This window comes from Psittacula echo, assembly GCF_963264785.1.
Source record: "Psittacula echo genome assembly, chromosome: 6".
Lineage (NCBI taxonomy): Eukaryota > Metazoa > Chordata > Aves > Psittaciformes > Psittacidae > Psittacula > Psittacula echo.
The window spans coordinates 16,569,556-16,593,613 of NC_137743.1; the positions used below are offsets into that span (position 1 = coordinate 16,569,556).

At 36.2% G+C, this 24,058-nt stretch overlaps 1 protein-coding gene across 1 annotated transcript in view; it reads left to right on the forward strand.

The window, feature by feature from the left end:
• LOC308222796 (adhesion G protein-coupled receptor A3-like) overlaps positions 1-24,058 on the forward strand; it is a gene marked incomplete at both ends in the record, with an annotated part of 288,746 nt that overhangs the window by 21,010 nt on the left and 243,678 nt on the right. The gene's annotated exons all lie outside the window — the stretch shown is intronic.

Sequence of the window (24,058 nt, forward strand, 5' to 3'; positions counted from 1 at the left end):
CTATTACTTCAGCTGCTGACCAGGACAGAAATTAAAAAGCTGGTGGGAAAAAAGGGACAAAGTCTGGAACAGCAAAACAGAACACATGTTAAAAACCAGCTATGACTAAGGACCTTTGACAACCTTTCTAACTTTGACACTTGATAGATTCTTAGGAAAGATTCACTCATATTAGTTTGATTTACTACAGTGAATTTTAATTTAAACATCATGTTATATCCTGTACAAGATATGTGAAGTGTTTGAACTGACACATTAAAAATCTTTCTGTTGAAAAAACCTGAAGTTATAGTAACCAGCATTATGTTATCAGAGAATTGAAGTCTTGCACTGCTCCAAGTCAGAATTCAGGGGATAAGGTTTGTCCTAGTTTGTTTAAGCCATGGACAGGGTCTCAGACTTGAGTTTTGAAAGTCACTGTTACCTACCAACCAGTCCTGTAGGGCACCTTTGAAGTAGGCCCTTTACCTTCAGGCTTCACATTCGAAATGGATAATCTTTAAATAAATACATGCATTTTCAAGTTGTTACAAGCTGCTTTTCTTGTGAAGTTTCATTAGCTGGGGAGGAGAGCTGATGGATTTCTCTGTTTATGAAAGAATTGTGTTTCATAGAGCTGGTAGGAAAGTACTTTAAAAAAAAAATTATTTTTTTCCCTATTCTCCTTTTCTGCTGGAGTAGATTCAGTTGCAACTTACCTAACACTTCTATGTGGTATACCCTATAGAAGCTGGTACCAACCGGTATAAGTTTGGCCTACTACTTACAGTGAAGCAAGTCTAGAAGGAAACCTGCCAGCCACAGGAATACTTAGCAATTGTACACTAGAATATGTGTAACACACTTAAGGAAAGTACTTGTGCACTGTTTTGCCTTTTGAGAAGTTCTTATCTCATACATGTATTTGCTGGCCAGTTGTTCCTGTCTTCTGAAGAAGCTGGGATCACATCCCGTTTCAGTAAGGTTTTTGAGTCCTCCTTGATAAGCTTTGATGTCCACTCCTGACTGTGTGAATCCAAACTGGAAAAACTAGCTTCCTTCTTTGTGGCTACACTCTGCATTGCAGTGTTGATCTGGAGACAGAGGTTCTGAAGAGAAAATAAGCAAAAGGGGAATTACAGTAATGTTTTCAGATGGTCAGTTATGTATTAAAAATAACAGGTGTAGTCCTCCATGTCAGTTAAGGACAAGAATGTGGTGGATGTGAACAAATATGCTATGGTGACTTAATTGTTTCTGCATGAAAAGTCATTATTATTGTTTATTTATAAAGTACTGTGAAGTTATGCTGGATTTCATCATTAATCTCTGAAGTAAAAGGGGAGGCAAATCTGCTGAAGTTATCAAGGATTTTTAAGTACTTGTTCAGTTTAGCTGTTATGAAAAAATAAAATCATACCTTTTTTAGGTGTATTTCTGTATGATAGCCGCTGGATTGCAATATTGGATCAACACAGTTCAGAGATTGCCTCATTCATTTTATCCCATGAATAAGTTGATTGGCACAAGGTATTCAGTAGACTTTGAAGGCAATGAAGGAATATCAAGTCTTCAAATACATGTTAATTACAGTAACAATATTTTGAAAGTCTGGAGACCAGAAAAAATTATTCCTGGAAGGAAGCCAACAGTTCCAATGAATTAACCTTCAAAGAAAGACTTAAAGTATAAAGAAATAGAAAACCTCTTGGATGCTGATATATCAAAATTATCTTGAATTTTATTATGATACAGTTGTAAGAACATGGGTTAGGGCTCCCTATGTTAGGAGAGAAGACAATTAAATGAAGGATGTATTTTTAAATAGTTTAGTGGCAGGGTTGTTTCTTAACACATGATTCATTATCATATATTACTTTTGATACCTTTATTAGATGCTTATGCATTGAACCCTGAAAAAGTAAAAGTTTTTCTGGTGTCTCAGGGGAGAAAATGTATGGCCAAATGTTATCCTTGGCAGGCAGAAGGATTGGCAGGATTTGGTTTCGCTTGGTATTTTTAAACTGTTCATGTTTAGCACTTGTATATACTGAGTGCTAATGACAAATCACTATTTGCCTGTTAGGCATACTTGGACTTTTTTTATATGCAATTTTTGGAATATAACAATCTTTCTGTTTTTAAAAACAACCACAGGTCTCCATTTGAATAATTTTAGTAAATCAGTTAACTAGAAAAGACAAAGCTTTCTTTTTTTTTTTTTTTTTTTTTTTTTTTTTTTCTGTGCTGCGATAATATTTTTGAGTTGTAGCAAAATAACTCATCTGATAAATTTTTACACTTGGCCCTTCATACCTCTTTTTGACAGAAATGGAACTGGAAAAACTCAGTACTCTGAACTTCAGAACGTGATCAGAGACATAATTGCCAGTAAGTGAAGAGTGAATAACATGGATGCGTCAGTATTAAGAGCAAAGAAATACATTGGCAGGATATAATGAGCACTAATCTTAAGAGGGAGCTTTTAGTGACATTGGAGAGGAGGTGAATTGAGATGAGTAAAATTTAGATATGGAACAAATATTACTAATGAAAACAGTGTTATTTTCAAAAAGTTTACCATTGCAGTATAAAAATATAAACTCAAGTTAAATACTGAGATAAAGTTTTTTGATTATGAAGCAGTAAATTTAATTAATATGACAGAAATGGTAAAATCAAATAATACTTATTTAAATTATGTCTAAATGCAGGGAGTGAAACTGTCAAAGCAGGTAGTATAATGCTTTAGAAGGAAATTTGGAAAAGAAAACATACAATGAGAAAATCTGTTTACACTGGAGTAGATTAATAAGGCTGCAGGCATAAATTAATTGATGTTATTGGGTAATAAGATCACTGAAGACAGACTTTAAACAATGTGAGATTTTGTCATTCCTTTGAAGTGTGCAATGCTTCACACGGTCAGAAATAGGGTTAGCAGTGTGCAATAAAATATAATCAATCAGCAAGATAATTCCTTTATTTGTGTGTTGTTTACTACCAAAAGCAATCAGGAATGTATTTTAAATGTAAGGAAAATGGAAGAAAATGATCATGAATGCTGATGAAAGTAGTTAGTTTAGACTGCTATTTTTGTTTTGATAATTTGCTAAGTGTTGACATATCAAACATTGAGTTCATACCTTTTTTATTTATTGGTGCATGTCAGCTGCTGTTTTAATATAACGTGTTCTCAGGACAATATATGCAGAGTAATATTTATTTTGATTTTTTGGCAGGTTCAGGTCAGCTGCACATTTTGTTATTTACTTATCCTTCCCTCCACTTCCCTTAAGTCAGGAACCATAGCTTCCTGTAATGTGGCTTTCAGATATTCTCTAAGGAAATTGAATTTCTAGATTCAAAAGCTGCCCATCTCAAGTTCAAGAGCTCTTCTTTCTTCATGAAAACATATTTATGAAACTATATAGCTTAGAAAAATTTTAATCAGCCTTATGAAAGCTCTTTCTCTTTAAACATAGTAGGAAAGCCAAAGTAATTTAAAGATAAAGGCACATTGAAGTTTAGAAAACTGTCTTGAAGGTTCATAATAACACCATTGGATTTAGGAATTTAAATTCCTTTTATTATAGAATCAAAACCACCCCTAAGCATATAAATACTTTGCCTAGTTTACAGACTTAACATTCCAAAGCAATATGGCCAAGAGCTCCACTTTTATTTTGAGCTTATGGAACTATTAGGAGCTCAGCAGCCTTCTCTGAGGAACAGAGTGAATGTTGTAAAATACCAAGTCCTGTTGGAAAGCAAACTTAGTGTATGTTTGGGGTTTTTTTAAGTTATGCTGCATGTAAGATACTGGAATTTTCACTTCTTAAAGTAATAGTTCATTTGGGAATGAATGAGACTAGTAGTGGTTTGTAGTTGATTTTTGCTGCTCATTCTTTCTGAAACTGTGCATCTACAAAATTAGGCAATATAAACTATGCAACTACTCGTCTTATGAATGTTATGTGCCTTGGGCTAATACAGCTTAGAAAATTTTATTGCAAGCTTAAAGAAATATAAATTAAATATATCACATGTATTGTAAAAGCTTGTTGATACAATTTCATTTAAGTTATATTCAAACTAAATTAGGAATCTGTTAATCTTTTTCTTACATGACTCTTAAATCCCCCAATAATTTTGTATATATTTTTAAAAAATTATGTAATAAATGGCTACCTAAAATGTGTAACTGCTGACTAGTCAGTGGTTAGCTAATGATTTACAGATGGGAGTGAGATGGTCCAGATTGTAGGTCAAGTAGCTTTTTATAGTTCTGGTATATCATTTGGATAAAATTACAACCATGGATGCTTTAGAAGAAGGGTGATTAAATAGTTAAAGTGGTGTACCTCTCCTTAGGTTACTAAATGTGTTCGTCAATTGAGTATGGTGAATATGGTGAAATTTGCTGAGACATTTATTGAAACATCTGTCTCTTGGGCATTTCTGAAGAGTATACTAAATTCCAAAAAGTGTGAGAAAGTGATAAAAAGTGAATTCGCTTTTATAATTTCAATCTGATCCAGTTAACTATTTGTCTCAGTTGCCACTGTCCAGGGTCTTCTCCTCTTGCCCTTTTCTGGCTGTTGTCTGTAGACCAGGACCTCTCTTCCACATTTTACTGTAGGTGGTGGGTGATTTCCTCTGGTGTTGACCTTAGAGAGACGAGATCTTATTCTTAACGTTTTCTAAAGCACATAGCTTGATACTCTGCATTGGTAAAATTGGTACTCTGGGAATATTCTAGCGCTGTGCAAAGATATTATTTTGCTGAGCAATTGCCTAGAAATGTGAGCAAGAGATTTAAAAACTGACATTCTAGATTTCAATGTGACTTACTTTGCTAGTTGATGATATTCATGATGTATTCATATATATCACTTAGTATGAGTAAGAGTAGCACATTCATCTATTAAATCAGTATCATTTAACATGATTGAAAGTGGCGGGCTCAGGTATGAAGTCATTCTTGTATTTTTTAAATGTTTTTCAAAATTATTCTTTTCAGTCTATAAAGGTACAAAAGCAGAAATAATATCTAAGATAAAAGACATGTCTTAAATGGCAAAGTACAATGTACGGAACAGCCCTACCATTGTTGCTTTGTAGTGACGTGCAAGAAAATGTTATAATTTGCATTGCTTGCTATTTAAGTCACTAGCTTTATAAATATGTAATATAAATTGAAAGAAAAATAACTCTTTCCAAGTTTGGCATTTTGAAAAGCACTGATCTGTTACAGGTAGAATCAGTGTTTGTGGTGAAGTCTGTAAAATCTTGAAGATACTTGAATTGCTCAGTCAAGTAATGTTAACTGCATTCTGAATGGTTTTTATATTTTGTTGACATTCTCCAAATGATACCTGTATTTGACTCTTCTATTCAGATCAACTCTAAGATATTTCAGAAAGTTCTTATGCATTAATTTTGCTATTTTTTTATTATTATTCCTTCCCTCTTTCTTGGTAGTTGAACTCGAACAGATGCTGTAGGTGTGAAGGTATTTGATTTCAGGCTCCAGTGCTAGTAGGTCTCAAAGTTCTGAAATCAGCTTTAGAAACAGTATTTTGAAGGTTTATGAGAATAACTATCATATTCTGGAGTACAAGCCAAATCTGCAGATGCAATTTCATCTACATTTTATATAAATCTGTGGTCACACAAACCATGGTAACAGTGATTTATCACAGCTGTAAAAGAGTGATGCAAGCTCAAAACTTTATCCAACAGTGAATGTTTTCATGAGACTTACTGCCAAGGTAGGTATAGAAGGAGTTTTTGTTTTTAACACCACAGATGATTTAGTTGATCAGAGTGAGAGCAGAGTGGCAATTCATAATTGACAGACTGAGTTAACAGTCTTTATGTCAGACTGTATTAGGTGTGGGTGAAAGGTCAATAAATGTCAGCAGTTTTTCATTGTTTTTGGTAGCCAAGTATCTACATAAAAGTCTGTGTCAGAATTTCACCAAGTGACAACTGATTAAACCACTCCTGCACCAATTCCAAATGCAGCCATCTCATGAGCTGTGGCACCTATTAAATGAAAGTACTCATCATTAGCTGGGTTCACTTGTCATCTTAATCTACATGAATGGCCATAAATTTTCCAGCCTTGTGCCCTTCACCATGTGTTGAGATTTTATTTAAAGAAATTCTGGCAGTCAGAATCTTCCTTTCAAACCCAAGTACTTAAAGCACTCTGTAAAGATGCCATCGAGCCTGCAATCTTTTTTATTTATCCCTTACACTGAAGAGGGAGCTGAAAATACAGCAGAGATCTGACACCTTGATGGGGTTCTATAGATGCATTCTTGGGGAGGATTTATATGCTTCTGCCTTTAAGTTTATGATGAACTGTGTGAATCAGCAATCAGATTTTCTTGTACTGGATTTTAGGTCTTCTGGTACATGGCATCTGCTAAGTGGAAGTGATTTCAGGCTTTACAGCTTGACTTTGCAAAGTCAATATTCTGTGTGGTGTATTTGCATCCTTTTAATCTTGTCTGCTCAAACCATGTCAAGCTATCCCTGAATTTCTGTCAAATCGTACCAGTTACAAATGTCCCTTTAAAGCTCAGTTGAATATTCCTTGGGGTTTGGCAACACAGAGAAGATACTGGTTTTCCAAAGAGGCTCGCAAAACACTTGTTCTCTGGCATTAAGAGGTATGTTCTGGCATGATACCTTGTGTATAACAGTTTTTAAGGTCACTGAAACGGTCTGTGTGTAGCTTAATGTTGACAAGACTGGAAGTGACCATTACGCCCTCTAGGATTGAAGATGCTTGCTGAAATGATGTTTTAATGCCAGTTTCTACTGTGGCATATTATTCTCTGAGCAATCACCTGAGCAAAGTCTTAAGCATATGTCTTACAAAGGTAGGTAGCTAATTTTTATGTCAGATCATATCAACTTGGTCTTTCCTTTGAGGTTTTCTGTCTCTCTGTTCAGAAGAACCGCTTCCTGTCCATCACTGGGTCAGTGAGTGCCCCAGCAGGAACCACTGCTTCCACTGCCCTTTGGCTTAGTAAGGTTTTATAGCTGAGCTTCAGATTGCAACTGTTTCATGCTTAACAGGAAAAGCACCAAGAAAGCTTTCCCAGAGAGATGAGGTAGTGCTTTACTGAAATGTAACAGGTTTAATGGAATCTATAAAATGTATATATGTATGTGTGTCGGTTATTGTGCATAGTGATTTACTAAGAAGCTTAGTCTTAGGGGTGAAATTAGCTTTGCCTGAGCAAGCGCAGCTGGTGTTGTTTTAAGCTTTCCCAATTTGACTCGTACATCTTAGCTGATTCTTGCTCACAGTTTTTGCTTTCGTGGTAATTCTCAGCTATATAGTTCTCATTCAACCTAATGCTCAGGTTAAAAATCAGTGAAGTGGGAAGGAGAGTTGCTTGCTCAGAGTTGTAGCCTGAAACGCAGGAAATTTGGTTTTGTTGCCAACATAGAAGGAAGTCCAAAACCACACAAATAATTCTCTTCCTGGTACTTTGATTCACTGTCTGTGAAACAATGCTTACATAAATTGGTGTAATTTTCAGGGTAAAGAATACTCAGATGTGATTTAGAGAACAGAGCATAATACAGCTTCCACTGGTAGGGTCCTAATGAAGATCATTTTTTGCTTCTACTGCACCACTCCTGATTTCGTCTTTGATCGTAAAGCCTGTGTGAAAGTTTAAATACTTTTGTTCCTATTATTTCTTTGCTTGTATTCTAACTGTTCTTGATACCTATGTTATTTTGCACTGAAAGTGGAGGGAGCTTGAAGTCCTCTGTTTATTCATGTGCTGTGTTCTTATCCAGATAGATTATTGCAAAATAAAAATAGTCTTAGTTCCATTTGGCTAAAACCAGTGAGAGAAAGCTTTGCAATGAAAAAGTAACCTTTGACATATTGCCTCAGTTATAAGACAGTTTGCCATTTTAAATATCTGAAAATCTGTTCCCTTAAAGGAGATTAAGAAAATTCTGCTGGCCAAGGAAAATACCTTTCAGAGTAAGGAATGACGTTTTATATATCCTCTATTATGCATATTGGAATCATAAAAAAGGATACTAAAAGATAGTTTTTGCTTTTCTACAGCTCCCTTTTGGTCCTGCTGTATGAAGTCAGTTTAGTATAGCACTTTAACTTATAAAAAAAACTTTCAGCGCCCACAGGTTGATAATGGTGTTCACATGCACATGTATCACAATAGGTAGCTGATATGTCATTCATTACTGTAGATGTAAGAAATGTCAAAAGCAATTTAAAATTCCAGTTATCTTGGCTCTGCTGAATCCCCAGATAATGTCTGAATGTCTACACAATAATGTCTGAAAGGTAAAACATCCCCTCTCTAAGGGTGATGAGTCTGATAAAGGAACATATCTGAGCTGTACATCTCAAACACATATACCTTCGAAATGAAGTAAATTTACAAATAGAGCCGTTGTAGATAGAACTGCAAAAATAGCATCTAGGAAACCTCTTTTCAACTTATTTAGTATAGGAATTTAAAGTCATGCCTGTATTGAGTGTCAGATTATTCAGCAGCAGTTGTATGGGTTTTAGCAAAGAAGTGCTTCAGAGCTAGCGATCTGAATATTTCACTGTGAGAAGAGCCCTCAGGGAGCCATAGGCACTCAGACTGAAGCTGCTTGATGAGATTCCCAAATTCCTACTCTCCTGACTTTTGCTACCTGCAGAAAGCTCTAAGTGACCGTGGATGTCCCGTTGATGTGGGCTCAGTCATCAGCAGCTCCTGACCCTTTCCCAATCCTATACTCATGGTGACTGTGCCAAGTCCTGTCACCGCTGCTTGCCTGCTCTGCAAGCTCTGAATTTCTTCCCCTCACAAAAGGGTTGACAGTCCCAAAGGTTTGCTGTGGGCTCCAAAGAAAATGGAGCATACTGCAGAGGTAACTGCCTGTGCCCTCCTGTGGCAGGGAAGTACACAGCTCCCTGCTATGGCAAGGAAATTATTATGTTTCAGCATTCCAGGGTTTGTTACAGTAAATGCTTGTAGTGTTAGAGTTTGAAAAGGCAGGGGCAAGGAAGCATTGCTGTCAAATTCACGTGCTCAGAAGTCATGAGTCAGGTTTGTGAAGGGAAAACCACCTTTTTTGCTAAGGTAGTGTACCTGCATGGTACACTTGTGTCAGCAAGTTTGGTGTCCACAATACCTGGAAACTTCTCATTTTAAAAAAAGTTGGCAACCAGACTTGCAGAGATGGACATTTTAAGACGTGCCAAATTCCTCAAAAACCAGTTCCTTTGCAGAGATGTTATCTTGAAATAAGATTTATTTTGTATGCATAGAAACTTTTTTGAAAATGAATAGAAAAGAAAATTAGAGCATGACACAGTAAGTAATACTGTTGGAGGCAGACAAGTGATACGGATGCGTTAAGCTTGATTTCAGGTATTATTGTTATTATGGGAATGGGTGATTATCTTTCCATGAAATGCTTTTAAGTAATCTAGTATTATATATAAATATTCAAATGGATTAGACCAGAATCATACATAATTAAGACATTGAGCTATTCTTACTAAATTTTTCTCTGGTCTATACTGAATATAATTGGTTTTGCTCAGGAGCAATTAGTTCCTGATAAGTTGACTTCCATGAAGGACTTGTACATAGAATCATAGAATAGTTAGGATTGGAAAGGAGCTTAAGATCATCTAGTTCCAACCCCCCTGCCATGGGCAGGGACACCTCACCCTAGATCATATTGCCCAAGGTTCTGTCCAACCTGGCCTTGAACACTGCCAGGGATGGAGCATTTACCACTTCTTTGGGATGTTCTCAGTTAAAAAAAAGTGCCTGATACAAAGATTAGAATGTGTGGCCATTTTTGAAGTATATATTGTGTTTTGTGTTACAATTTTAAAAAAGTTAATTTTTGGAAACTCCTATTTTTACCTAATCTTTAATACGCATTGTTCAGAAAGCTTTGCAGAGAAGGGCGTTTGATATCTTTCAACTATTCTGTGGTACATACAGAAGCTAACTTTTGACATCAAATCTCTCAATCTCTATGTGCTTGTCTAATATTCTATAAGACCTTGGAAGGTAAGTAAACAAGTTTTAGAGAAAGGGACCTAACTAGCAAGGAATACCAGAGTTAGATGAATTCAATACAGGAAACACAGCATAAATGGATATTTAAATGAAGTTTTAAGTTATCCTATTTACTCTCCCTTTAGTCATTGTAATACCATAGTGTGAGGGGAAGACTGAAACAACATTGAAATATTCAGGTTTAATGTTATAAATGTTACTTGATAATCCTGAGAAAGTTGCAGACTTTTCATTCTAATACAGATGATCTTTTTTTCCTTTTGGTCTGGACAGCACGTGGTAACCTTTAAGAAATATGACATTGTTTCAGTCTGTATCCAGTAATGAGACAAAATATCTGTACTAGCAACTTGCTGCCTTAATGCTGTATGATAGCCATCTCTTACACTAACACAGTAAACACAAAATAATAATCTGGTAAGTGTCACTAGTGTGGGTGATCAGTAAGGAAATAACCACAATGTGTGTTGCATGTAGTACAGTTATAAATGAGAAAAGGTATTTTAATGGAAAATAAACCGATGGGGGTACTCATGCAGATTTTGGCTGCTACCAGAACTGTCTGTTATGCTCTGTTCTTTCTTGTATCTACTTGTCTTTGTCGGATGATGCATCTTCCATATTGTTACACCAAACTGCCTGTTGCTCTAAACACTAGCTTGACTGAAGAATGAATGTCCAAGCGATTTATTTTAGGAATTGTTTAAGGACCTGCTCTTTTTTTGTTATTTTAATTAACTTCAACCAGGTCATGCTGCCTTCCTAAAGAACAGTTGTGTAACACTTGTGGACCACTTTAATAAATAGCTAATTAGTTGCATGTGTACCAGACATGATAAACTTTATCTTACTTCCCTTCGGTTGTTTTTCTTCATTAGCACTCAGAGCTATACTCTCTTCCCTGTCCCCGCTTTTTTTCTTTTGTGCCTTGTATTTCTTCTGTTCTTCCTGTAGACAGTCTCTGTTTTTAAAAAATAAATAAGTGCAACTGGTCTCACTTAAGCAAGCCCATTTCGTGTCATTTCAGGCATCCCTGAAATGTGCTGTCACTCTCATTATTTATTCAAGGATCTGAAGAGTTCTGAAAAATGAATAAATTATTCTGTCATCATTATTTTAGGAAAACTTTAAAAACCACTAAAAGAAATGAATTGGGAAACCATTAGGAATAACCAAGCTTCATTTAACATAGCTGTGATAGCTTCAGGACATGATTCCCTACAAAGGCTTTGCAATTCCTTGTGGATATTGCTGTCAGAGTTTATTACTGTAAAAGCAATGCAGACAACTAGTTAGTAGAGCTAAATTTGGCAGAAATACATGCTGTGAGGTGAAGCAGAATATTTACAATCAAGTATCAAACAAAAGATTGTTGAATGATCTGAACATTGACTAATGTAAAAGAAAGACAAAGCAAGGCAGGAGGAAATTAGTTGTGTGATGGAAGTTGGATCAAATGTTTGGTTTCTTTGTTTGTATTATTTATAACAGTATTTTGAACAGCTGAAAGCTTTATTTCAAAGTGTATGCATATAACTAAGATGGAAAGAACATGAAATATTGATCAACATAGCCGTGGGAAGATAATTTTAAGTACCTGAGCTGATAGATAGCATCTGAGACTAAGATCAAAAAAGACAAATCACAAGTGAGATTGTAGTTGACCACTTTAGTTGAAAGCTGCGAGGTAGATACACTTGGAGATGATTGCTTCTGCTTTTTACCTGTAATAATTAATTATTAATTCTGTGTATTGGTTTGGCACATCTTAAAATATTCTCAAATTAGAAATAAAAAGCTGGCTGAAAACGTAATTATTTTTAGAAGAAATGAAATGTTTCTACTTTTCTGTATATATATTCAGTAATAATAAGATAGGGAATTTTTGAAGTAAACCCTTTAATAATATTAGCTAGTACTGGGAACAATGGAAATTCTAGAAATATTATTATGTTTTAATAGTTTTCCAATTTGACTTAGCTGGGCAATATAGAACTGGGAGTTGATATGAGAGAGGTTGCTGTCTGTCTTGGTCTCACTTGTGGCATATGGATCCTGAAAAAATATTTAAAAGGAAGGCACTGTCACACAAATAAACCACATCCAACCTGTAGACTACACGTTGGCGATTTTGCTGTATAATCTGTATTACAAATATTCTTGGTCAAGTTAGGGACCCATGTTGGGTAAAGTAGGAGACTCAGGTAAAGCTTCAAGTCTGCATCCTCATGTTTAGGGTTCCTCAGTCTGATAGGTGTGACAATCCTGTTTTTTGCTGTAAGTGTCTAGTCTCTGCAGTAGCTGTAGACCAAAGTACCTCTGTGCTATCTGGATTTAACTTCTGAATTTGAGTTTTTCAGGGATTGTTTAATTTCTCGTATTTCAGAACTAGAGTTTAAAGCCAAAATAATCCACCTCAGCTAATGTCTCCATTACAGAAAGGTGTCACCAATTCACCACTCTGATCAGTGCTCTGATTGAACTGAATCTGCTTTGGGCAGGAGGTGGGACTGGACATTTTCTGGAGGTCCCTTCCAATGTTGGTGATTCAGAGATCTTGAATTAGCTGTGGTCCTGCATTTTCTACCTAAGCTGGACACTTTCCTTAATCTCAGTTTTTAAAAGCATTTTCAAGCCTTGCAAAAACATCAGAAGAACTGTAAACTGATATAATGGTGGCTTGTGTGCATTATACTTTCTGAATGAAATATGAATAATCACCAACTGTTTCAAATTTCAGGGTCTTATTCTGCCAGAGCATATATCAGTAGTTGTCAGAAGTTCTGTAGAAGAACTTGTCTCTTCCTATAAGCAGTTAAATCTCTGTTACTGTCACTCTTTGAAGCTAAATGAGGACTTAAGTGTTCTGACATGCAGTCCTAGTGGTTGAGGCAAAATAGAGCAAATAAGTTAGATTTAATAACCTAGCTCTTAAAAATGTCTCCTTATGAGAAAAGAATTTGTCTTCCCACTCAGCTAGGAATTATTTTATGTTGTCAAACCCGGTTTTTTTTTTTCAGCAAGAGTTTTGTATTTTATTGAATTATCAGATGATACAGATTGTCATAAAAAAAAAAAAAAAATACTGCGGATATCTCTTTTGCAAAACACAATTGCTGTCCCAGCAGAACCTATGAGTTGAGATATAGCTGTTATAAAACCAAACCAATTTGTAGAAAAATCAAAATAAATTACCAGAGTGATAAATTTTCACTGTTTTTCTGGGTTTATATTCATCAGTTCTTACTGCTTATCTATTGTAGTAATTGAGACACATGAGCATTTTTTAAGACAATTCTGAGAATGTTTTTTCAGAAATGTGGAAACTTTACAGTGCTGTTTCAGACATGCATAGAATAACAAAAGTGGGAAAAGCAGAACAGATGTTTCAGGGTTTAAAAAAGAGAGCAGTGAGCTGAGTAAGAATAATGCTGAAAAGATCTCAGGAAAGGAAATTAAAAAAACAAGGAATGGTGGCTCAGGAATTGTTAATCCTTTTCCAGACTTTGAAGAAAGAAAGGTGTAGTAAAATCCAAATTAGGAAAGGTGAAATATTTCTTCAAAAATTTTGACTAAATCAATGATTAAAATTTAATTAATCTTATTAAATATCTGGAACTTAAACAATGATTTAGAATTTAGTTGTAGAACAAAGCTACCTGACATATCATAGGTAATATAAACAACAGGTTTGGCCCACCTGTGGTAGCTGCAAGGCAGATTGGGATACTGATGATATTTGGTTGAGTAGTAGAGTAAGTCCAGGAGAAAGGAAGGGTATGCTCCTTTGTTAACCTTGCTATGAATTACTGTGGCAAATTACTTGCAGTATCCTTTTTGAAATGGAGAACCTAAATGAACTCCTTAGTCCAATGAAATGAGTATAAAAATTCCTGTCCTAGAGGATAAAGACGTTTCTCAGCTCGTCTGTATAATTGGTGCTGAACATACTGAAATGCTCAAATCTGCACACCGTTCTTGTGCATTGTTCACTCAGCTGCTCTGCTTCTCATGGTGTTTGCACTGTAGCTATTGATGAATTTTATAAAAGTTTGAATGAGAAAAAAATATAAGAATGTCATTTCCCCATAAGTCAACTGAGTTGAATGACAAGCAAATCAAAAGCTAATTCTCCTAGAAACAGTCACTTCGTTAAATCCATTTATGTTACACCTGTTTACTCAGTGAAGAACTTGCTGGTTTTTTTATACTCTGTAACAGCCTCATTTTCCCCAATAAAAATGCATTTAAAAATATATATTCTTTGAATGAAGGCTGCGCAGTGAGTCAAAGGCAAGACAAGGAACAAGGCATGCAGACCCATGCTGTCACCCACTGCCTGCACATGCCTTTACAAACGGTGTTTTATTGAAAGTTCAGACTTAAGAGTTTCCTTCTCATTGTAAAGAGATCTTTGAAGGATTCCTCCCTTTCTCCAAAGAAAATGTTGACAATAGAACCTTTGATCTTCAAAAACTAATGCACATGATAAATTTAATTCATGTAAATAATTCTGCTAGGCTCAGTAGGACCCATCACAGAAAGTTAAACACACATAACTATCTCTTGACTAAAGATCATGCACATAGTAGGTATAAAGGCATAGTCCAAAAGTTCACTTAGGTAAAATTATGTCTTTTTCAAAAAATTTAATTAAAATGTTGTCTTAGCAAAGATCATGTGTGTGTTTTTTTAGATTACATTTGAAAAAGTTATCTGCACTCAAGTTCAAAACTTTTAAAAGCAACTTTTATCAGGACAATTTAATGATGTTATAAATACATGTACATGTAGTAAAATAGTAATGATTCAGCACATTTTTATATGAGCAGTCCAATATTCTATGATTTCAGGAAATAGCACTGCATAATTTTATTCTATGTACTGTTTACATTGTGAAACTTTTTCTACAGTCATTCGTGTGTTTTCCAGGTGTAGACTTTGTTGAATACAGTTGATTGAAGTTTGGACATAGAATCCTATATGAAATTTAGGTCTTCACTGTTCTATAGATATAACCTTTACATCTTAAAGTTCTTGTGAAAAAAAAGTGTTTTACTTAAGAGGATCAACTAGGTCAGAAATTTGCTGTCATACACCAGACAACCACATTTCTTTTGTGAAATACTTACAGTCCTATTAGCAATGCTTTGATTCTTGCTGCTTCTTGTCCTGTTTAGTTAACGAATATCACCCTGCAGTGGAGGGGGCTTGTTTCAAAAGCTGGGAACTCTTTAACTCCCCCACTGTTAAGTTATCATATTAAGATTTCTACTTAAGAGTGACCTTGCTGCTTCCTTCTATGCATTCATGTTAATGCATTCATACAACCGAACCAGTATTAAGGAGAGAATGAGTTGTGTGTCCTCCTAGTGATGGTAATATTTTATTTAAATTGTAAAATTTAACTGTTGAATTGTAATGTTGCTTACACAGAAGTTTTCTTGAATATGATTTTACTTAAGTAAATCAGTTGTTGTGTGGATTTATGCAAGAACTCTCTGGCAGTGGTATTTTGAATGTGACCTAGCAGTCTCATATCACCCAAGAGGACTGTTGTTGCCCTAGCAACAAAACCAAGAGTTTTGCCTCATATTTTGAAATAATGGAAGTGAGGTTATTGAGCAGTGGTTTTCCACAAAAAACCCCCAGTATTGTGTTTCCATAGCATGAGTGGTCAGCTACAATTTCTTCTAAATTCAGTTAAATTTATGGCAGATTATTAACATTTCTTTGCACTTCTGGAAGGACTTTCATTTAAATAAATCGTTGCCTACCAGGAAATTTCTCAGGGCTTACAGTTTCAGTGCTTCTTTTGCTATCATGAACTAGTGTCAAGGTCTGGAAGTATCTGTTCTGCTGGTACTGTTCTAACGAAAAGGAGGTTGGACAGGGCGTTGGGAGACATGGTCTGGTGTGAGGTATCCCTGCGCATAGCAGGAGGGTTGAAACTCGATCTTAAGGTCTTTTCCAACCCTAACCATTCTATGATTCTATCATAGTACACTGTTATTGCTTCTTTGTCTATAAGAAGCACTAGTTTTTTTGGAGGGTTTGTCACATGTAACACGCTGTCTACCATCAAGGTCATTTTGGAGTATTTTTCTGTTTTCACTAATGCTTGGGATTGGTTATGCTGGAAGGGAGTGGGTTTAACAAAAGCTAGTATATACCGAAGATAATGATAAAACCAGCTGGAATTAGAGGTGTGAAGTGACTAGGTTTTATTACTTTCTACAGGACTTTTATGATTCCTTTTAATAATGTTGCCAGCAGGCTCTGTTTCGTTTGAAAAGAACGCAATGGACCAGAGCCCCCTTTGGGAAGAGAGGTGTCACTTGAGGCCATTATATAAATCTTTAGTATTCTGATAACTTATCTTAATGTTTTTTTAAGTTTTTATGTTCTCAAAGTTGGGCAGAGTAGTAGACACTATGACTTTACTATACACAAATACTGATATATAAGGAATTGATAAATACTTCTGATATTTTACTAATTTTTCCTCCTTTCTGTTTGGTTATTGAACTATGTAGGTGTCTGCCACACCCCATTGATCTAGTGATCTGTCAATCCTGTTTCAGTCATTCTTCTCTTTTGTTCAGTGAGTTTCATTATTGTTCTGTAACTTTCCTTCCAGTTTATCTTTATAGTTCAGATGTTATTTGTTGAAGCATTAGGTAGTAACTCAGCTGTGGTCTTCAGTTTGGAGGGGGCTGAAAAGTGGGATTATGACCTCTATTCTATGTTAGCTCCATATGTTGCTGCATACATGGCACAAAAATCAGGCATACTTTTTTCCTTTCTAGTCTTACCATTTTTTTCTTTCTGCTGCAAGCTCCTTCATAATTTGTTTATATGGTGCAGTTCTCAATGAATTATGGATGTTGTGGGAATAAACAATATTCTGGTTTACTGAGAAGCATTTTAAAACCTGAAAGACAGTTTTTCATTTTACACTGTAGCATTCCAATATAAAAGTTCCTAGTCTTACTCTGATACCATAATGAAATAAAATAGGTTTTTTCCCTACTGTGTCCAAGTTTTTCATAGGATGTCTGCTCACACTTCTTTTGTATCTAACCATATGCCATGTGTAGAGACAGCAAACAGCTGAAACTGCAACATATCGAATGTTATCAGGCTTCCATCCAAAATGGTAAACTACTATTAGCACTTAAATTTTTACTTTGAAATAAAAGATATCCCCCTCTGCTTGAACTGAATTAGTATGTAAGAGAAACTGCAGAACTTGAAACATGATTTCTTAACACAATTCCAACATATAGGTCTCAGATATACAGTCTTAATAGACTGACTTTTCTATCTTTTGTCAAATTTTCTTAGATATCCATCTGACACACATTTGTACTTGAAAAGTGGAAGAACAAATAGGAATTAAGAGGAATTACAGAGTACAGCAGGGCAGGTATGGTTGGTCTTCTAGTACGTGTCTCCTGTGGTACTTAAGTGTACTTAAGCTGGTCTCAGTGAGCAGGTCTTACAGAAAGGGAAGGACCAATTTTCTAGATGTTGGTTCTTCATCTTATCTATATTATACCCCTATGAAGTTAGTGTGTTTGTTTTTTTTTCTTAGTGTGGTTTTTTTTTTTTTTTTGGTTGGTTGGTTTTGGTTTGTCTTGGGGTTTTTGGTGTGGTTTTGATTTTTTTTGTTTGTTTTTCCTCTTGTAGTTTTTGTTTATTTTCTCCTGTGAATATTATCAGAGGAAATACATATTTACAGTATTGGGTCACACTTCCTTCTGTGTTCACTATGCATTTGGGAACAACAGTCTTCATCTATTGTCTTTCATGGATTTGGTTATCTGACGTGTTTTCTCTGTGGATGCACTGCTGTGTGAACTCATAGTCTTCAGGTTTTGCTGGGTGGGATGTGGAACCATCAGCTGTGGAATTTGTTTCCACAGTAATGTCAACTGAATCCACGTCCATTGACTTTGAAGGTATGGTGAAAGGTTCTTTTTCTCTGTTTGAGGGGTTGTAGGAATTTGAAGTTGCATTATAATTGAGAGCTTTTTATTTGATACTTTTTTAATACTATAGTAGATTCTGTTAAACTGAGCACGTTTTCTACTTAAATGAGACTTTGTTGCATGCACAGGATTACGATGTCTTTTTGCATTTTAGTGGTTTCACAAAACCCAAAAATAATAACATCAATTTAAGCAAACTGATTTGTGACTATTTCTTCCATTTGAATTAAACCAGAAATAAAACCAGTGATGGCTTGTAGCCCATTAGAACAATTCATCCTTTTAAATCTACCTATATTGCTAAAGAAGGAGGTCCAGGAGAGAGTGGAAGCAACAGCTCATTGACCATCCATGCTTATCAATTGTTAGTATGCTTCTTTGTATGATTTTGGTTCTTGTGTACGTGTGAGGTTGGTTAGTTTGTTTCCAGTGCAGGATGAAGGAAGCAGCATGCAGCTTGTGTTGCAGCCCATCAGAGAAGTACATTTGCATTGTGAAACTACATGTATGGGTTATGAGCTTTTAGGTGTCACTCTAGATCAAGAGAGGGTGTGTGAAGGATATCCCTTCAGAGTCCATGGAAATAGTGCTGGAGGGCTTCAAAGGCCCGAGAAAGGGCAAACCTGGTGTAGAGTTAGTGTCTGCTGAATGTCCTCCCTGTCCCTGAAAGTGTTTTTGGAGAGGAGCAGCAAAGTTGTAAGATTTTAAAAGGTCAGTGAAGTTCATGATGTGTCTGATCAGCAGAGTGGGGCTGGTTGGTGGTGCTAATGGTGCTCCCCAGCACTGTTTTAGTTAGATTTATCCTGTGAGGGCCAGGGCTCAAAGTACCACCGTTTAAACTTCCTGTTACTTAGGGTTAGGATTATTACATATAGTGCAAAGACATTTTGCAATCTGAACTTTAAAATAAGTACCTTCTCAGAAGGTTTCTCTAGGATTTTGTTTTTTCTTTTTAATATTTTTTTATAGAAAAGAAAACAAAACATTTTAAGTGGATTTTGGTTATAAAGTGTGCTCATTTCCTTAATATTTCTCTCGGGAATAAAATATTGAAAATGTGGAATTCTTAGCACATGGCTAGAATCTGATAATTATTCAAACCAGCTGCCTAGTTGTGATGTGTAGCAATATTTATCACTGTAACTCACTAGCACGTCAGGAAAAAAAAAGGACAAGTGAAAATACTATGAATAAATAAAATCTGAGAAATACTTAATCATAGTGGATGGATGGGGGGGATCTCCAAACTATATATAATTTTTTATTAGAGTAAGTGACTCAGTTTCTGTTACATCTAAAAATTATAAATATAAGCTATCCAAAATTAAATATAAGAATAGAACATTTTCCCATGTATTTATACACAAAACCTTTCCTTCTTTAAGTACAAGAAAGGGATGTGTGTCATGTCTCCGTTTTCCTGCAAAATTTCTGCAGATCTCCAATTACATACATCTGCCTGGAAGCAGGTGACTGTATTCAAGGGGAAAGAGATACCTAACTATTTCAGCCATACTTCATACATTTGCTGTCCATTCTGTTTCTTTTCTGAAGAAGTAATATACAAAATCACTCTGTAATTTCAGCATCAAGAGTAAGAGCCACAGTTTGACCAGGCATTGATTACTTGAAAAGATTTTTCATCATAGAATCATAAAATCATAGAACAGTTAGGGTTGGAAAGGACCTTAAGATCATCTAGTTCCAGCCCCCCTGCCATGGGCAGGGACACCCCACACTAAACCATGTCACCCAAGGCCTCATCCAACCTGGCCTTGAACACCGCCAAGGATGAAGCATTCACAACCTCCCTGGGCAACCCATTCCAGTGCCTCACCACCCTCTCAGTAAAGAATTTCTTCCTTAGATCCAATCTAAACTTCCCCTGTTTAAGTTTGAACCCGTTACCCCTTGTCCTGTCACTACAGTCCCTGATGAAGAGTCCATCCCCAGCATCCTTATAGGCCCCCTTCAGATACTGGAAGGCTGCTATGAGGTCTCCACGCAGCCTTCTCTTCTCCAGGCTGAACAGCCCCAACTTTCTCAGCCTATCTCCATACAGGAGGTGCTCCAGTCCCCTGATCATCCTCGTGGCCCTCCTCTGCACTTGTTCCAACAGTTCCATGTCCTTTTTATGTTGAGGACACCAGAACTGCGCTCAATACTCCAAGTGAGGTCTCCCGAGAGCAGAGAGGCAGGATCACCTCCTTCGACCTGCTGGTCACGCTCCTCTTGATGCAGCCCAGGATACGGTTGGCTTTCTGGGCTGCGAGCGCACACTGAAGCCGGCTCATGTTCATTTTCTCATCGACCAACACCCCCAAGTCCTTCTCCACAGGACTGCTCTGAATGTCTTCTCTGCCCAACCTGTGGCTGTGCCTGGGATTGCTCCGACCCAGGTGTAGGGCCTTGCACTTGGCATGGTTAAACTTCATCAGGTTGGCATCAGCCCACCTCACAAGTGTGTCGAGGTCCCTCTGGATGGCATCCCTTCCCTTCGGCGTATCAACCGAACCACACAGCTTGGTGTCATCGCAAACTTGCTGAGGGCGCGCTCAATCCCACTGTCCATGTCACCGACAAAGATGTTGAACAAGATTGGTCCCAACACCGATCCCTGAGGGATACCACTGGTTACCGCTCTCCAGCCGGACATCGAGCCATTGACCACAACTCTTTGCATGTGGCCATCCAGCCAGTTCTTTATGCACCGAGTGGTCCACCCATCAAATTGATGTCTCTCCAACTTAGAGACAAGGATGTCATGTGGGACAGTGTCGAAGGCTTTGCAAAAGTGCAGGTAGATGACGTCAACTGCTCTGCCCCTGTCCATCAGTTCTGTAGCCCCATCATAGAAGGCCACCAAATTGGTCAGGCAGGATTTTCCCTTAGTGAAGCCATGCTGGCTGTCACCAAGCACCTCCTTGTTTTTCATGTGCCTCAGCATTTCTTCCAGGAGAATCTGCTCCAAGATTTTGCCAGGCACAGAGGTGAGACTGACTGGTCTGTAATTCCCTGGGTCATCCATTTTCCCCTTCTTGAAAATGGGGGTTATATTTCCCTTCTTCCAGTCGTCGGGAAGTAGTCATCTGTAGTAGTCATCTGTAGTTAAGCCTCATTTCTGGGTTAGTATATTGAACGTTGTAACTAAAGCCTTCCTCCTTTCTAGCCTCATTCCAACAGCAAATGTCCTCAGAAGGGAAGAATATTACGAGTCGCATCAAAAGTTTAACAAATGAGTCATTACTGTATGAAAAATAGCGTGATTTAAGTTTGCCAGTGAAGTTGTTCATTGTATTTGCAGAATACAGTGCAAAATTATTCTTCAGTGCAAACCAAATCCTTTTTTGATAACAGCCCATTGCAAGTTCTTGGACATCACTAGAGCTAATTAAAAACAGGTGGATTCTTCTCATGTAGTATACCAGCCAACTGAATGAAATGTAGATAACTTGTAGTAATTCTTGGAGAACATTTTTTTTTTCCCCATGGACCTTAGTGGAATGCTAGGATTCTCTAAAGCTCTGATGCTGAACAGACAAAGAATCGTATTTTAACAATAATACCCATATTACTTTGTTTATAAAACCTGAATTTTAGTTGGCACTGTAGAGAAGGCCCTGAAGGAAACTTAATTTTTGAAACCTGATCTCTGTGTGAAAGTCACTGTGAAAGTCTGGTATAAAGATTTGAAAGGTTTTTCATTTAGAAACTTAAATCTACAAAGTTAAGTTCTGTGATTTATATATTTTTTTTTAGTTTAGTTGTAATTTTTTTTTTTTTTTTTTAATTGTGATGTCTGTAATGTTTTGCAAGACTTGGTTTATCTTTCAGAAAAATTAAAGCAAGTGAGTAAATGAGATAGTTGTATTACAGAACATCAGCTGGGTTTACTGTGTTCCATTTATGAACTAAATCTTTGGCTCAGTCTTGTGATTTATTACTAGTTAGATAGTTATCTTTAGTTTCTAAGAGTTTGTTTTATGTGGGTTAATGATAATGGTTTCTGTGTTCATGCTTAGTGCCATACAGAAGGAGACCCAGAGGCAGAGAGTGGGAGACCATGTGCTGCTGAGTTGTGATGCATTTTCCTGGAGTTGCCAGGAAAGTTCAGGCTGCCTTCTTTTTCTGGGCAGAATGAATAGAAGGCTGGAAAAACAAATTGGTACTGTGAAAATATTTCAAAAACAAAACTACTTGTATCTAAGCCAGATGAAAGTTCTGAAGTACATGTATCTTTACAAATCAGGCTATGTAGAGCAGTCCAAATATAACTTATATCTAATGTCATTGTAATAGACAATTGTTGGTCTTTCTGTAACACAGCATGTAACCAAATGACCCAACATGAAATGGAATTTATGATGTTAGTCTTTCCAAGCGCAGCCAATTTTGATTTTGGGACGTCATTTTTTCTTGACACAAGTTCTGTGTAGCCTCAGAAGGTCAATAAAAGAACAGAATAAAATAATAGAACACTTTGTACATCTACATTTTCTAGTTTAGATATTCAGAACTTTAAAAAAATTTCTAGTTTAGTCACCAGATGAGCCCCTTGTAGGTTCAGAAAATCTGATGAGGTAAATTGAAACAGTTTTCTGTCTTTTGTCAGGTCACTGATTAAATGTATTGCTAAGATGTTAGTGAAGAGTTGATAGAGAAATATATAATGTCATACACAGAATTTTTAAACTGAGAATTTGAAGGAAGATCTTGTGAGAAATGGAGTTTCTTAGTTGATGGCAATAGCTGTATGAATGTTGGTGCATATATAATATGCATATTAAATATCCAATGCTCCAATATATTTTTTATATATATATATATATATATATATATATATATAATTTTTGTCATAAACATAGACTTCCATGTGCTTTCACATGCCTGGGTGTAATGATAATGATTGATCCCAAATTGCCACTTGCAGGTTATACTGACTGGTTCTGGGTGAGAAGTAATGTTGCTGCACAAGTGTATTCAGTAACAACATAGTGTAACAGCATACAGATCTGAGCTGCTCAGTTCTCTGACAGTAGGCCAGCAAATGCCTTCAAAATATTTACACATGTTTATTGATCAATTTTAGCAATAACTTACAAAAATCTCCAAATCTTAATAGCATTTGATTTTTTTTAATTTTCTTACATAAGTAATTTTCTGTTTCACTATGTGTCAGTGTTATGTGTTGTCTTTTGCACCTAAACTTGAGATTTTATGTAATAGGTGTATGCTGGGGCAAAGCACTTACTGTTCATACACAATGGGAAATGTGAAGAGCAAGACAAGTTAAGATAGTCTTGTGTAACAGACTGTTGTAAAACTTTACAAAAGTAAAAATTTGATTCACAAAAAAAGGCATAAAACTACTTTTGAAAAGTGTTTTATTTCTATCTGTATTGCAAGTTAAACTTCTTATTTTGAAGTGGATTTTTTGAGAACTAAAGAAATATAACCTGTTGCAAATGTTACTTTAAAAAACTCATTTCCCAAGCAGTTGAAATTAGACTTTTTTACAGAGGCAAACATTTCTTCTGCGCATTGCATAATCATTAGATCTGTTTAGAAAAACAATTTCTTGAGCTTGTAAGACAAGTTGCATTTCTTTTGTATATTGGAAGGTTTTTAAGTTGTAGCATCTTCAGAGTGAGTGCATTTTCATATTCTATTGCCTCTGAAATAGCTGGGAAAGTACACTGTTGAAAAATCACTAAACCAGAAAGACCTGCTTGTGACATCCACAGTAGTTTAACATGAAGAGGAAGAATAGTCAACTTTTTTAATAGCTTGCATGCAGGACCAGTTTGCATGCATTTGCATGAGGTGGTCATTGATAGGCCACACATGGCTTTATGACTGAATTTCTACTATGCAGAGGTTGCAACAGGAAAACGTTATTGGACTAGTCTGTTTTTGGGGTAAAAGAGTGGGGTTTTTGTTTGTCTCTACTGTAGAAAATTGAATGCTTTGTATCTATCAGCCATCATT